Source organism: Amblyomma americanum, chromosome 2 (assembly GCF_052857255.1).
Source record: "Amblyomma americanum isolate KBUSLIRL-KWMA chromosome 2, ASM5285725v1, whole genome shotgun sequence".
In the NCBI taxonomy this organism is placed as follows: Eukaryota; Metazoa; Arthropoda; class Arachnida; order Ixodida; family Ixodidae; genus Amblyomma; species Amblyomma americanum.
In genome coordinates this window covers 11803480-11817255 of record NC_135498.1, presented here as the reverse complement: position 1 = coordinate 11817255, position 13776 = coordinate 11803480, and the positions used below count along the sequence as shown (strand labels likewise).

Below are 13776 nucleotides of genomic sequence, written 5' to 3'. Positions count from 1 at the left end.
GCAACAAAGCACCACTCCGCTAAAAAACTTAGCACAAAGGACCAGGTAACTGCAGAGAACGATATACAGTGAATTTTTCAGTAAAATCAAAGGAGGTAAAAAAAAACTCCGGAGTTAGCCCTTAAAGCAGTGGAGATATTAAATTTTTTGGAGTGTGTTTTTGCTCTGGAATGATGTGTATGGCATTATTAAACAAGGATCACTATGTAAAATTCATCAGCGCTTAATAAATAATTGGCAATTGAATTTTTTGCTCTCAGTAGTATTGGTTTGAGTTGACAGACAATGGTGGCGATGTCACAAGTAAGAGATAATGTGAGGCAAAAAAATCTAATATAACTATTGATTTGTCATTTTAATTGATTCAATATCTTCCATTAAACTGTACCACAACCCCAAATGGCAGCAAATGAACAAAAAGCTAATGCACCGCAGTTTTTGTATGTCTCAAGAGATCTGGTGCTCATTTTTGACATAGCGTCAGCCTTCAGACTGCTGGATCCGAAACCAAAGCTGCGTGGAAGAATAAATTCAATTGTACGTTAAGAGCACAGGCAAATTTCACTTTGTTAACGTTTACTGATTTCTTTATGTATCATTCGAAAGCATAAATATGCTAACTAAAGATTCCCAACTAAAGATACCAGAAGCTGAAACAAGTGTCTTCTCTCATGGTCAATGTAACGGCATTAAACACACATGGCCATCAGCTTTAGCATCAACTAAAAAAAATGCATTTTAAGGCAGCATCTTCAACCTGCCAGCAAGTGTGCGAACCAACAGTTACTCTAGCAAAGAAACCATGCACTTCCCTGCCATGTGCTCTTAACATCCCATTTGACACTCTGCGTTCTATAACTTTATATATCCACATTTTTTATCAACAAGTATGATTACCAAAGCTACATTTAATAACATTAAAGTCTGAACACATGACAACGGCTCAGAATGACGGAATTAAGGAATCAATGAACCTGCCTGTGAAACATGGGTATGATGCCCAGTCCAATAGGCAAACCTCAAAAGGGCCATTAATGCTAATGGCCATCATATTATAGAAAGTCATCCACATTGTTGCCATGTGGCATATACAGGGGTGGGACAGCCAAAGTAAGTTTTGCAGCAGCTTTTGCAAAAAAAAAAAAAAATATATGCACCCTAAAGCAGCTATTACGCAGAAAATGTGAATTCTGGAGCATCTGTGGTCAACAAATACAATCATTTTGGAGTGGAAATATAAGCATTTTTGGGCAACTTCAAGCACAAATACAAAAATCTAGATTAACATGAACTGTCATGTCTCAAAATGTGAGTGAGGTAGCATTTTTTACCCCACATAATAAACTTAATAATCGCTATCACTACTCATCTCAAATGGTTTTTGTTACGAAATTCGTATATATGGAGATTTCGCCAATCAAAACTCAAAAAACATGCCATCAGCCAGCAATCAGTATGGTCTGCAGGCCATGCCATGCTGTGTACCATGCCACAAACCAAAATTGTGCTTGTCAGCCACAAAGCGCGCCCCTCGCTACCGCTTGGCACTGGAACAACAAGGCACCAACAGCGTACCACACTGTTGGCAAAATACAACAAGACGCCTTGGGAAAAAGCAGAGAGGTCCTTATAGCGCCGACTGCATAATGCTCTCTCTAATACGATGATCTTAACAAGGTATAAAATGTTTATCCCTTGTGTACCAGCTTCACAGCACAGCAAGTCATGGTAGGGTACTAAACGCTGTTGCAAAATGAAAGTGCAAAAATGAAACTACGCCGCGGAATGCACCGCAAGGATCGCGCTGCACAACACACAGTTGCACAGGCTGACTCCGAGACATTTGTTCGTGTCATGCACTTTCTTCTGGTAACTGTCTACGCTAATATCGGTTTCCATGAAGCGACTGCAGGAGCACCCACATGTCTCAGCTTTGTTCCACTACACCGCGAAGACCCGTTTCCATACACAACACATCTGTGATCGCAGTGATCAGAAGTGATGGCAGCACTGGAGCTTGTTTGCCTTCTTCGCAGGAGTGTTCAACACTCGTAGACTGTGCCATGACCCAAAGCAACAGCGTGGTGGTGCACCTCATGAACAAGACGTGCGAGCACGCAGGGGCCTTGCCAGCCGATAGTACTGTCAACGCACTGGTTCTTATGCAAGACTTCACATTACCATGCATGTGCTTTTGTAATGTTCTGGCAGTCGATTCTGCAAGGAATGAGAAGGTTAACTGATGTGGCAATTAAGTGCAAGATGCTGCAACTAGCAAGTGCCATTTGGAAATGCTAATGGCTTGCCAAGAGATGAAATCAAGAAGAAGTTTCGGGATATCCAAATATTCAGATCAAATGAGTACTTCAGGTAATGGAAGTGTGCTGTGAATCAAACTGATGGTCTGGTTTGGTTTTATTGGGCTTAGCGTCCCACAGAGACTCTGGCTATAACAGACGCTGTGAGGTGGAGGGCTCCGGGTAATTTCGACCACCTGGAGATCTCTAACGTGTACTGACATTGCAGAATACCTGCGAAATGTGACATCGAAATGGTTGGTTTATGGGGGTTTAACATCCCAAAGTGACTCAGGCTATGGGGGGGGACGCCTCAGTAGAGGGCTCCAGTAATTTCGACCACCCGGGGGTCCTTAACATGCACCGACATCGCATAGTACACGGGCATGAAGCATTTCGCCTCTATCGAAATGCAATCGCTGCACCCGGGATCAAACCTGCATCTTTCGGGTCAGCAGACGAGCACGATAATCACTGAGCCACAGTGGCGGCTCGTGAATCAAATTGAATAGCAAGCACTATCCTCTAACTATTCAAAATATCAAGTATCACACATTTCTACGAGAGCCAGGCAGATGGTCGTAACATACTAATAAAGAAATTGGGCTCGCCTGGACTTTGGTGCACCCATGGCGCAATTTTGGTTAATTTAATGCTTTTGGTGCAGAAGACCTCGTTTGTATCCAAATGGTGTAATTGATGCAGCTGTCCAACCCCTACATATGTCCTTAGAAATATGCAGAGTATACAATTGGCACTATGAGCTGTATGTGCAGATATATATTTAGCAAAAACAAATAAATTGAAAGAGTATGGACAGCAAATTCGTGGTTGCGTGTTAAGGCATTAGTAAAAATGAATCACCACGTGGGATTAACCTGCACTTGGGTATTTTATATTTGAATTTTTTTCTCTTGCAGTTACAGTTCTGATTGCAACAGCCAAACAGTAGCTATGACATTACAGCTGAGGTCATGTAAGGGATAGAAAAACAGAGATATCTCCTTCAGGCAGAAATGAATATCCAAAGCATGAAAAAGATTTAAAATTTTATTGTGCAGCAAACCAAAGTTGCACAAAAAATTTCCATCCTCCCAAATGTCCAATCATGTAGCTTCTGTCGAGACCTCACATCTAAACATCATGACAACGCTCGTTTCAGTACCTCAACTGCCCTGTTTATGACTCACTCTGTCGGAAGAACTCGTTATGCAAACAAATCAGCACATTTGAGCATTTTAAAGCACTCAAAAGTTTGCAAACAAACAAAAGAAAATGCACACTGACCAGAGCCATACAAAAGCTAAAGCAAAACGTGGAGGGATCCATCTCAAAAACGACTTTTTGCATTCATTTCGCATAGCTGACTTGAAATGGCTCTGCAGACCATTTTGCACGACTCACCCTTTCATTATGGTGCCCACATATCTGCATGATGCATTATCTATACAGGGATTTAACAATACTCAAGACATTTGCACACATTGTGCACACTGCACTTGAAGGGGATAAAACTGCTATTTGTTACACTGCAGTTTTTGTACATCTCATGCGACCTCGACCCAAGCTGTGACGTCATTGCTACTGTTCAAGCTGTTTATTTTCTGACTGCATGGGAGAAAAAAATTCAAATATACATTTCCTAGGCCCAGATGAATCCCACATGGTAATACAAGTTTACTATGCCTTGCATGTCATTCCAAACCAAGAACACATGCAATAAAAATTTCTTGTCCCAACAACAAGCGAAACAACAGAGCTTTAAAAACCACATTTTGAAGCCCTATTTGTAATTAATATGGCATAGAAAAGGCATCACAATTACTTCACTGCTTCGCAATGCTGATGAGCTGATGTCAGACAACAGTTCATATCAAACATCTGCTTTTTGCTGGCGAAGCTGAAACAAACTAGAAACCCACGCCCATGCTACAGTGGCAACACTAATTACAGCTAGAGAATGTATCCTGAGAATATTATTTACAATTAATACTGCAAGGCAAATATTCATATCTGTAGTACAATAACAAGCCACTCCCACTGGCCTTAGAAATCTTGAAAACCTCCTGCAACAGCACCTATTATCCCATGCGTTAGTCACCGGCTCAATGAGCAAGGGTGTACAAGATGGTTCTGAAGAAACCATATGCGCACTCTTACCCTCAAATACGGTGCTTTATAAAAAAAGTTCAGACTCTTTTATCTTTCCGGCTATCAATCAGGCCCGAATGACACTGCACCTGCTAAAAGAAAACTGCACTAAGTGGCACTGCACAACTACGGCTAATGTCAAATACTTGCAGGCTTTAGGCATGCGAACACTTTACACTGCTGCAGCCATTTCTACATGGCCCTATTACATCAAGAATTCACAACGGTCCCTTGGGCCCAAAGCCTTAAAGCAACACTGAGGACAAAGTGATGTTGGCTTGAATTAACAGATTACTGCATTCTGATGAGAGAGAGGCTAGTGTCACTGAAAATTTAAATATAGCTGGAAAAGGTCAAAAATTGGAACACAGCTATTGCTGTGACACCTCATTTTCACAAGCAAACTAAGATGATGTCAAGTATTTCCTTGTTTGCAGACGTCCGTGGTTAGACCACATCACAGTCTACTTCCCTTCAGCAATCACGGACTCCATAATAATCTCAACGTATGATGGTCATGAATTTGAACAGAGTAGTGTGGAAAAATATTCCATTATCAGCTCCAAACTTCTTGGCAACAAATACGTTTTTCGCAGCCATACAAATGCCAATACAGCCACAAAATACAAATACAAATCAAAATAGACCAAGAAGAAAAATTGGATGGAGCTGCTCTCAAAACACTGGCTCTGCCACGTGCACCAGAAACTACACAAGCACACAGACATACAATCTCGAGCCTTGAATAGCACCATAAATAGGGGCTAGATAGCCATGGTAGCACTGACAAGCCATACAAATGCCAATACAGACACAAAAGGCCAAAATCAAAATAGACCAAGAAGAAAAAATTGGATGGAGCTGCTCTTAAAACACTGGCTCTACCACGTGCACCAGAAACTACACAAGCACCCAGACATACAATCTCGAGCCTTGAATAGCACCATAAATGTAGGCTAGATAGCCACGGTAGCACTGACAAACCATACAAATGCCAATACAGACACAAAAGGCCAAAATCAAAATAGACCAAGAAGAAAAAATTGGATGGAGCTGCTCTTAAAACACTGGCTCTACCACGTGCACCAGAAACTACACAAGCACCCAGACATACAATCTCGAGCCTTGAATAGCACCATAAATGTAGGCTAGATAGCCACGGTAGCACTGACAAACCATACAAATGCCAATACAGCCACAAAAGGCCAAAATAAAAATAGACCAAGAAGAAAAAATTGGATGGAGCTGCTCTTAAAACACTGGCTCTACCACGTGCACCAGAAACTAAACAAGCACCCAGACATACAATCTCGTGCCTTGAATAGCACCATAAATGTAGGCTAGATAGCCATGGTAGCACTGACAAGCATTCAGGATGCAGTTCTCAAACTGGCCACACCACTAAGCCTAAAGAGAAGACCACCAACTTCAGCGCTGAAAACGAATAACAGTAGCAGAGAGATTTCGTGCTCCTCCCTCCCATGCTAGTCTTCTGCACTCAGATGTTTCAATGAACTACCTATCTGCATAGGCTCGGGGTCTGGTCCACTGAGGACAGAGCATAACTTGCTCCCGTCAATTTTACTTTTTGTTCCTAAAATGTAAAACCTGGTAACGTACTAGCCACTTCGAATTCCGAAAAACGTCAACTTATGAAGCATCCAAACACTACGCAGCAACATAAATTGTGGGGATTAATATACCAACGTGAGACAAGGGCTCCAGATTAAAATTAGACCACCTGGGGTTCTTCAAAGTGCACCAACATAGCACTGTATACACTGTAAAGAGAGGGCAGGAATTTGGGGTTTTGACAACCCGAAACAAAGTGAACAAGGAAGCGTGCCTCAGGGTGGCTGGCCAACATTTCGACATGAGGACTTGTCGTAGTATACACGGGACCATTTCAAGTGTTAACCTTGACGCTGCAACCACTTAAACCCGACGAAATATGTTGAGGCTAAACTCCAAAGCAAACTAAGTTGGACCGCATATTCTTAAAACTACAAGGGTGATCGCCAAAAGCAACGTCTCCCACAACACCACAAGTGGATGGATGTCAATAGTACAACAGTAAAGAGAATGATCCTCCCCGGCAATATACTGCAAATTGGTCGTTATTCAAGTTGGCCAGCACAGGAGCAACCTGACAACAGAATGTCTGATTTGCTGAGCATGAGTCAGAAAAAGGAGTGTGACCAGGCTATTCTGCATGCAGGGGATACTGTCCCATTCTGAACATTTACAGAAATCAAGCACTGAATCCGGATAACATCTTTCAGAACAGATGACAGTGATGAGGAAGACGAACCACATTCAGACTAGCCATGCCATACTGTCACATTGCAGAATGAAGTGCATCTTAATAGGTTCAGCAGAACAAATCATTAGTTTAAAACAAGGGAACTCTGAGTGGAGTTTCTTTCTTTCCAAGCAAGCGAGACATGCTCAAGACACAAATGGGAGTAAAAAGTAGCATTATGCAGCTTGACAAAGCTTCCATCACCTACACTTATTTGGCAGGGCAATGCAGGTATCAGTACTAAGGTGAGAAAAACAAATTTCATGTATACAGTTTATAAATTAAGGCTACATGAAACAGAAAATAACCATAATCATCAAACAAGAAGCTTGAAGGGGATATTGTGGTCATTATTTCAAAGAAACGGGAAGCCAAGAGGATCAAGAAATTCAAGAGGACCCAGCAAACACTCCGCAAGGATGCCGCGACTGCATGTACATCAGAGTGAACTCTGAAGAAAATATAGAAAGTACATACATTTACAAACAACCATACACTTTGGAGAGATTAGACAAAACAATTTTGGTATATGTTTAAATGAAGACGTTATGGTTGTGAAAGGTTTCAAGGTATTTAAAATGGTGTTGGCTATGAAGCAATTTCGCAAAGTAATATCAAAAGGTCTACATCAAGTAAGTTAACTCACACACAAGAAGATAAGAGCACTGTTTACCAGACCTACCTAACCAACAGGATGCTAAAGTTGAAAGTTACCCACACAGGATACACTGCCTCTGACAAAAAGCATCACTATGTGCCCAAGTCACCATGTCAAAAACGACAGTCCATGCAGAGGTGACGTGTGTGTGTTCGCCACCAGAGAGTAAGTTCAAATCTCAGCCCTCGGAGGGTAAGAGTGGCGTGCACTGTTTTTGAGGAATAAAATCTGTGATCTTTCCATGTAACCTCAAGAGATCACCACTGCACTGTTTCTAAGTGTATTTTATGTAATGACCCCCCACCATCGTATAATACACTCCATGCCTTGAAGGCATTTGGGGCACTGAGTAATTAAATCGCAACCCTACGCTAAGGCCCAATTTTACAGAACCAAGCAGCGAGGGAAACATTTACCTTAAAACAAGACTTCAAGGTCGACAGTGGTAAACAGTGTAGAAAGCAACAAACCACAGAGCAAGTACACAGAACAGGTGCTGTTGCTGACTACACCTCTTGTTCTCTGGTCCATCGTCTTTAGTCCTCCAAATGACCATGAATTAATACTAGCTCATCCAACAGTTAATACTTTTGACATGGACTGCAAAGGGAAAATTTTTTTCCCTAACAGTGCCACCATGAGCTATAAAGCAGTGGGCCACCTCCACTAGAGCAGGCAGCGTGGAGGCACTTGTCCGTTGTTGGGAGGTGTGAAGCCAAAGATAACACAATCAAAAGAAAAAAATGACCCGCTGCAGCTGTTCACAAATGTGTTGTGACGTTTGTTATCTGTAATAGTTTGCATGAAAATAAATCTGCACATGCCACATGTAACTGACTCCAAAAGGCATCAAACAAAGCGAAGGCCTTAAACTTAGGATGCAATTCTGTAATTCAGGGTTATGGGCTACAATTCTTTAATGAAGAGCTGCATGCCTGCAATAAAATGCTCGTGACTTTGAGGGGAACCTTAAGTCGCTGAAATTCACAAGACTTTAATGACCCACAGTCAACGCATTAGGCAGCACAACTGCAGAACTAATAAGCTTGTCAGGCCACTTATTTCAGATCATAGTTCGGACATGATACACATTCCTAGATAACATCATTGAGCTTCTGATGTCGCAATAAGCAATGCACTCAACACTGATAGTGCTGGATAACGAACTCTCATACATGGTACCTATAAAATGCAATATACGCATACTTAACACGAAATGACCAAATAGAATGTGTAACCTATAAAGCTGCAATTTCAGCGTTTTCACTGCGCTTGTTGGCTGCCATCCCATTGATGACACATCCTATAACACAACAGCCCACCAGGACATCACACGCAAACTAGCAGCTGTTCTCAAGCATGCCCGTGTCCTCATGACTGCCCAGACTTTTTCTATGCTAGTTTTTTTTCATAATCTTTCTTGATTTTACATATAAATTCTTAATGAACATCCATTCACATGCACACAAGATTTACTTTTTGTCATGCCACACTGTGCTCGTATCAAATGCAGATAAGCTCCCAAATTAACAGCAAAAACTCCCAGAAGATGTCAGTGTGTACAGCAGAGGCAGCATAAGGCAACAATGCAATATTTTGTTACCCAGTGGCTGAACAAAACTATTAAACACTGTCAACGTGTCCCCATGCTGCCGCAAGAAGTGGCATGGGTTGAGAGGAAAATGGCTTCAAGGCGACACGAGTAGCTTAACAGACTAGACTCATGATCTGGAGAAGATGCGGTAGTTGGAATACAAAAAACTTAGAAACCTCAATCACATCGCACATACCCAAAGCACCTTAATAAACACAGCAAATGGTGACACATGAAAAACTCTCCCAGAGCATGTAAGAGGCATTTAAACGCACTACAATTAAAAAATAAAACTCTCCAACTAAACAACTTTTGTAATGGGCTAAATATTCTCTTCTGGTTTTTTGTGAAGACACCACTAGTACAAGCCAGAACTGCCCTCAAATATAAGTGTTCAATCTCTACACACGTGACATTAAGACTGCTGGTGACTCAAAAACATTAAATGACGACACTAGTTAATTCTGTTCCACTTGCTGCAGTTGCTGCTGACTGCATAAGAGTAGCCAGCAGCAAAACTTTACTACTCTTAAAATAGATTCATTCTCTCGAATTTATGTTCCCATTTTCAGCCATCTCCACGTTGCTTCACAGAGGCTATAAAAATGCCACCAGCACTCTGCCGCTCCCTTCAGACAGTAACCATTTTCATTGCAAAAAACATTCTGAAGCAGCTTTAGCATGCATGCTTTCTGAGCAGCAGGTCACCAAAAGAACCTCTCAACAAAAACTGGAAACATCTCGGGAACCTTTTTACAGTAAAGACCAACTGCAGATATGCTGAGCTTGTAAGTTTTCAGTGGCCTATGTTCCAGTATATTTACACACTAAAAGCTTATTTCCAAATAGCTTTTTACATAATGTGCCTGGGAAATCCATCAGCTGTTTCACACAGCAATAAAGAATGCAAACACAACAAGACAAGGCCTATCAGCTGCCTCTAGCAGATGAAGCAGGAAGAAAGAGACGGACCTTAAGGGGAATACCCGAGCAGAATGCAATGCCTGCAACTTGGCATCCTTTCAGAGAAATGCCTTACAGAAACATAGTGCCATGTAACTGCAAGCATCTACCATGAAATGCAAAACCAATGGCACTCACTTATTGCAAAGTAATCCTTTTATGCAGTGGCCACAACTTGAAACCACCTCTACAGTCCACAGCTCAGAAAGAAAAAGCTTGATAAGATAACCACCAGCATTAAGACACAGCTCACATTATGAAGTGACATCCAGTTCATAAAGTAAGACAGTAGAAATGGACCAGCTGCAAAGTATCTTGCATGCCACAGCTAGTGGCCATAAAACCTAGCGCCGCTGGGAAAACCCAATGCTTTTCTACCAAGAACCAAGCACTTCCCCACCTGAAGCTCAGCTCACCCAGGGGTCATACGCTCGGGAAAAAAGTGCCAACCAGTCTTGGAAATTGAAAAGAGTACTGGATATAACTGGAGAAACTGTGCTGAGCTAGACTTCTGAAGACTGAGAAAGCCACCAAAACATGAGAGCCCTCCGTTATCCAAGGCCAACAAAAGTTTAATGTACCAAAAAATGTGGCCTTTATAACTTCAAGTAAGCCACGTGAGTAATTTTCCCTCACACAGTATGCGATGGAGCATGTTACACACAAAAATAAATGCTAGACTTCTGACAAAAGCTAGCTAGTTGTTTTTTCTGTACTTATATGCATGCACCATTCACATAAAAATGTACTACTATGCAAATCATTTCAACTTTTCATAAGATGAAAGAACCAATGTGGCACTGCAATGATGCTCGCTTTCCTTCAGCAAAAAAAAAAGGTTTCTGAATGTTGACTTAAATATGCCCACTGCTTTCAGGCAAAACACATGAAATCTACAAAATTTCATGAGCATAAGTCATGCTGGGCTTCATCTGCCACTGCCCTCTGACACCAGCACATGAAATTCAGAAGTCCATCGCACATTGAACTCAATAAGCACCACACTTCCCAGCAAAGTAACCTTTAGTAGTCACGCCAGACCTACAAAGATTAGACTCAAATGTGTGTGTGCATTAGCTTAGAAATACAAAACTAAACAATAACCAGCCTTTTCTGCTTTTTCTAGCTAGTGTGTGTGAGCAGCACAAAAACCAAGTTTCCATGTTAAACCCAGCTGCACATTCCATACCACCCCAACTTAGGTAAACATCGCCAGGAGCAAGGACTTCCAACATGATTGTGTGTGAGTTCAGTACATGTAATGTGTAAAACATCAGTGATCTGTTTCAGCTTGGTACTTCACTCAACTTATCTGCATAGTAATTTTAACAGAAGAGCAGAGAAGAAAAGGGAAACAATGATTTAACATTAAAATTAAATTAACTACTATGCAATAAATTGTAATGTGAATTTTTAGCAGGCAATTATCTAGCAATTCAAGAATTTAAGCCTCCTCAGAGAATAGCAAGAGATATGTTAATATTGCCAAGTATCCAGTGTCCCTTTAATATTAATGCTCCTAATACCCATGCTTCTAAATAAACAGGGTTAGGAATAAGCACCATAATTTGGACACTTTTGGGGCCAACAGTTCAAGCACAGCGTCCCCTGTGCTGCTTTTCTTTTATGTAAAATTCATGTGCATCTAACGCAGAGCTTAATGTCAAGCTCAGCTCCAACCTAAAATGTGAAGACTTCCACAAGTACATTTTGAAGTAGTATTGTGCCAGGCATATACAGCTAGTAACAAAGAAAACACTCGCTTCGCGAGGTAGCAGACAAAGACAAAGGGAGAAAATGGTATCGACAGGTAATGCTTTGTAGTTCTTTATTTTATGAGTTGGAAAACCTATTTGGAATGCCTGCATTGTTGGATTTCTTAGCTGTGTCCACAATTCCTCAGCTCCGCATCAATTTGCGAGAGCATGTGTCAGGTACCCAACGATCAGCCGTGACTGCCCATACCAACAGCTCGAAGCTGGGCAGTTGCCAAGTGGAAACATGCAAAGTCCGCTAATTTGAGACAACACGAGACAAAGCAGAAGAAGGTAAGCTTTCAAGGTTTAGATGGCTTCATCAATACTGAGCTTCCTGGATGGTAACACGCTGAATGCGGCTTGAGGACGCCTACGTAACCGGCAAAGGGGCGACGCGCACAGAATGAATGAGACACGAGCACCGGCAAGGCTCGGCGCCTTCATTCGCAATACAGAGGCCGTATACTTCCGGCTACCAGCGTGCGAGTGAGTCGCTGCTGTAGACTAACCCCCCTACAAGCTACGGCACACATCACAACTGGCACAGGCTACGCTGAATAACAATCGTCCACTTCGTCACAGAAGAAAAAAAAAAAAAGAAGCGCGCGGCGGACCTGGCCGAACACGAACAAAGATCAGACTTCGAAGGTCGGCGGCCAAAGTCCAAAGAGCCTGGCCACGTCGCGACCACGCCTAGGCGAACGCACAGCAAGTGCGCGTAGATTCCCGCCTTGAATTTCACGACCGCACGAGTTTCACAGCGACTCGAGTCCAGTCAGCAGTGGCGAGTAGCAGACACTTCCAAGTCGGTCTGGGGTGGCGTGTCTCTCAGCATGAAGTAAACAATAAGCACGAGGGAAGCTTGCCGGCGGGGGAAAAACAACAAGCGCGGCCGACGACTACCGCGCAACTGCGTCACGCGTTTTTAAGTTGAACGGTTTTCACCCTGCGACATATGCAGCGACTGCGAAAGGATTTGTCGTTAGCCGCAAGAGGAACTGGCACGAAGCGCGCGATGCGCGCCAGCTCTAAGCCCTCCCTATTCCACCGGCCCCGAGAAAAAGTGCGTGACGACGAACGTCCTTTCACGTCGACCGCTATCGCAGGTCGCGCTACGAAGTTAGCTTCGTGCTGTGCCTACCGAAAGCAAGAGAACAATTCATAGAAACCTCTTGTGCAACGCGATCGGCGATAACCACGCCGAAGTCGTCACCATGCGCTCGCCTGCTAGCCGCTAGCAGCAGACCACTTTCGTACAAGCGCGACGAGCACCTTTGGTTGCTCCTGAAATTTTGGTAACCGGGCTGCAAACATCGCTAGCAAGCTGCGGTAATAATGCACAGGCTACCTGTAAGTACAAACACTGCATCTAAGAGCGATCAGAGGGTTTAAAGCCACAAGAGAGTTGTATGCAGCTAAAAACCTACCCATGCGCACTTTCATTCATCGGCACCGACGCGCAAAAGACTACGATCGGGCACTCCGCAAGCGGGCGAAAGCTATTCGGATAAGTGCCATAGTTTTCCCGTATGCTTCTGATGAACGACAACCACCAGAACGGGAGAATTCGGCCAAAAACGGCCTTTAATTACGAATCGCCGGCACTTCGCAAACTTGGAAAAAGGAGCTGCAGCTAAGGAAATAAATAAATACACATGATCTGAGCGTTAAAAAATGGGTAATTTTATTTACGGCAAATTTCAAGAATTAACGCACGCAAACGGTAGTTGCCTGTCACATGGCACGCCGCAACGCAATTCGAACAGGCAGCAGAACGAACAAAGACTGGGCGTCCGCCATATTGAACTCCGCAGAGGAAAAAGTCGGTTGTCTTACCTGATTGAGATCAGGTTTTACGACAAGAACGTTCCCATCGGAAGCTGTGACTGTTCAATCCCACGAGATGAACATCCCATGAGACCTATGACATATCTTCAGATATTCCGCACGGGTTTGCCGTCATTATTTTTGCCACAAATCTTCGCACTACACAAAACTTACAAACATCCTCCTACTCCTCTGTCGTAAGCTCAAAATGGCCGCCCTGCGCCGCC

General features: G+C 42.8%; 1 protein-coding gene across 27 annotated transcripts in view; it reads right to left on the bottom strand.

Moving 5' to 3' along the window:
* dom (domino helicase) overlaps positions 1 to 13776 on the bottom strand; it is a 149138-nt gene extending 135362 nt beyond the window's left edge. For 21 of the 27 annotated variants that reach the window (XM_077653126.1, XM_077653114.1, XM_077653134.1 and 18 more), the window contains exon 1: positions 13559 to 13763. The gene's annotated coding sequence lies outside the window, so the exon portion shown is untranslated. Of the gene's footprint in view, positions 1 to 13558 lie in introns of all 27 variants that reach the window. The other 6 variants (XM_077653115.1, XM_077653121.1, XM_077653129.1 and 3 more) reach the window with 2 other exon arrangements.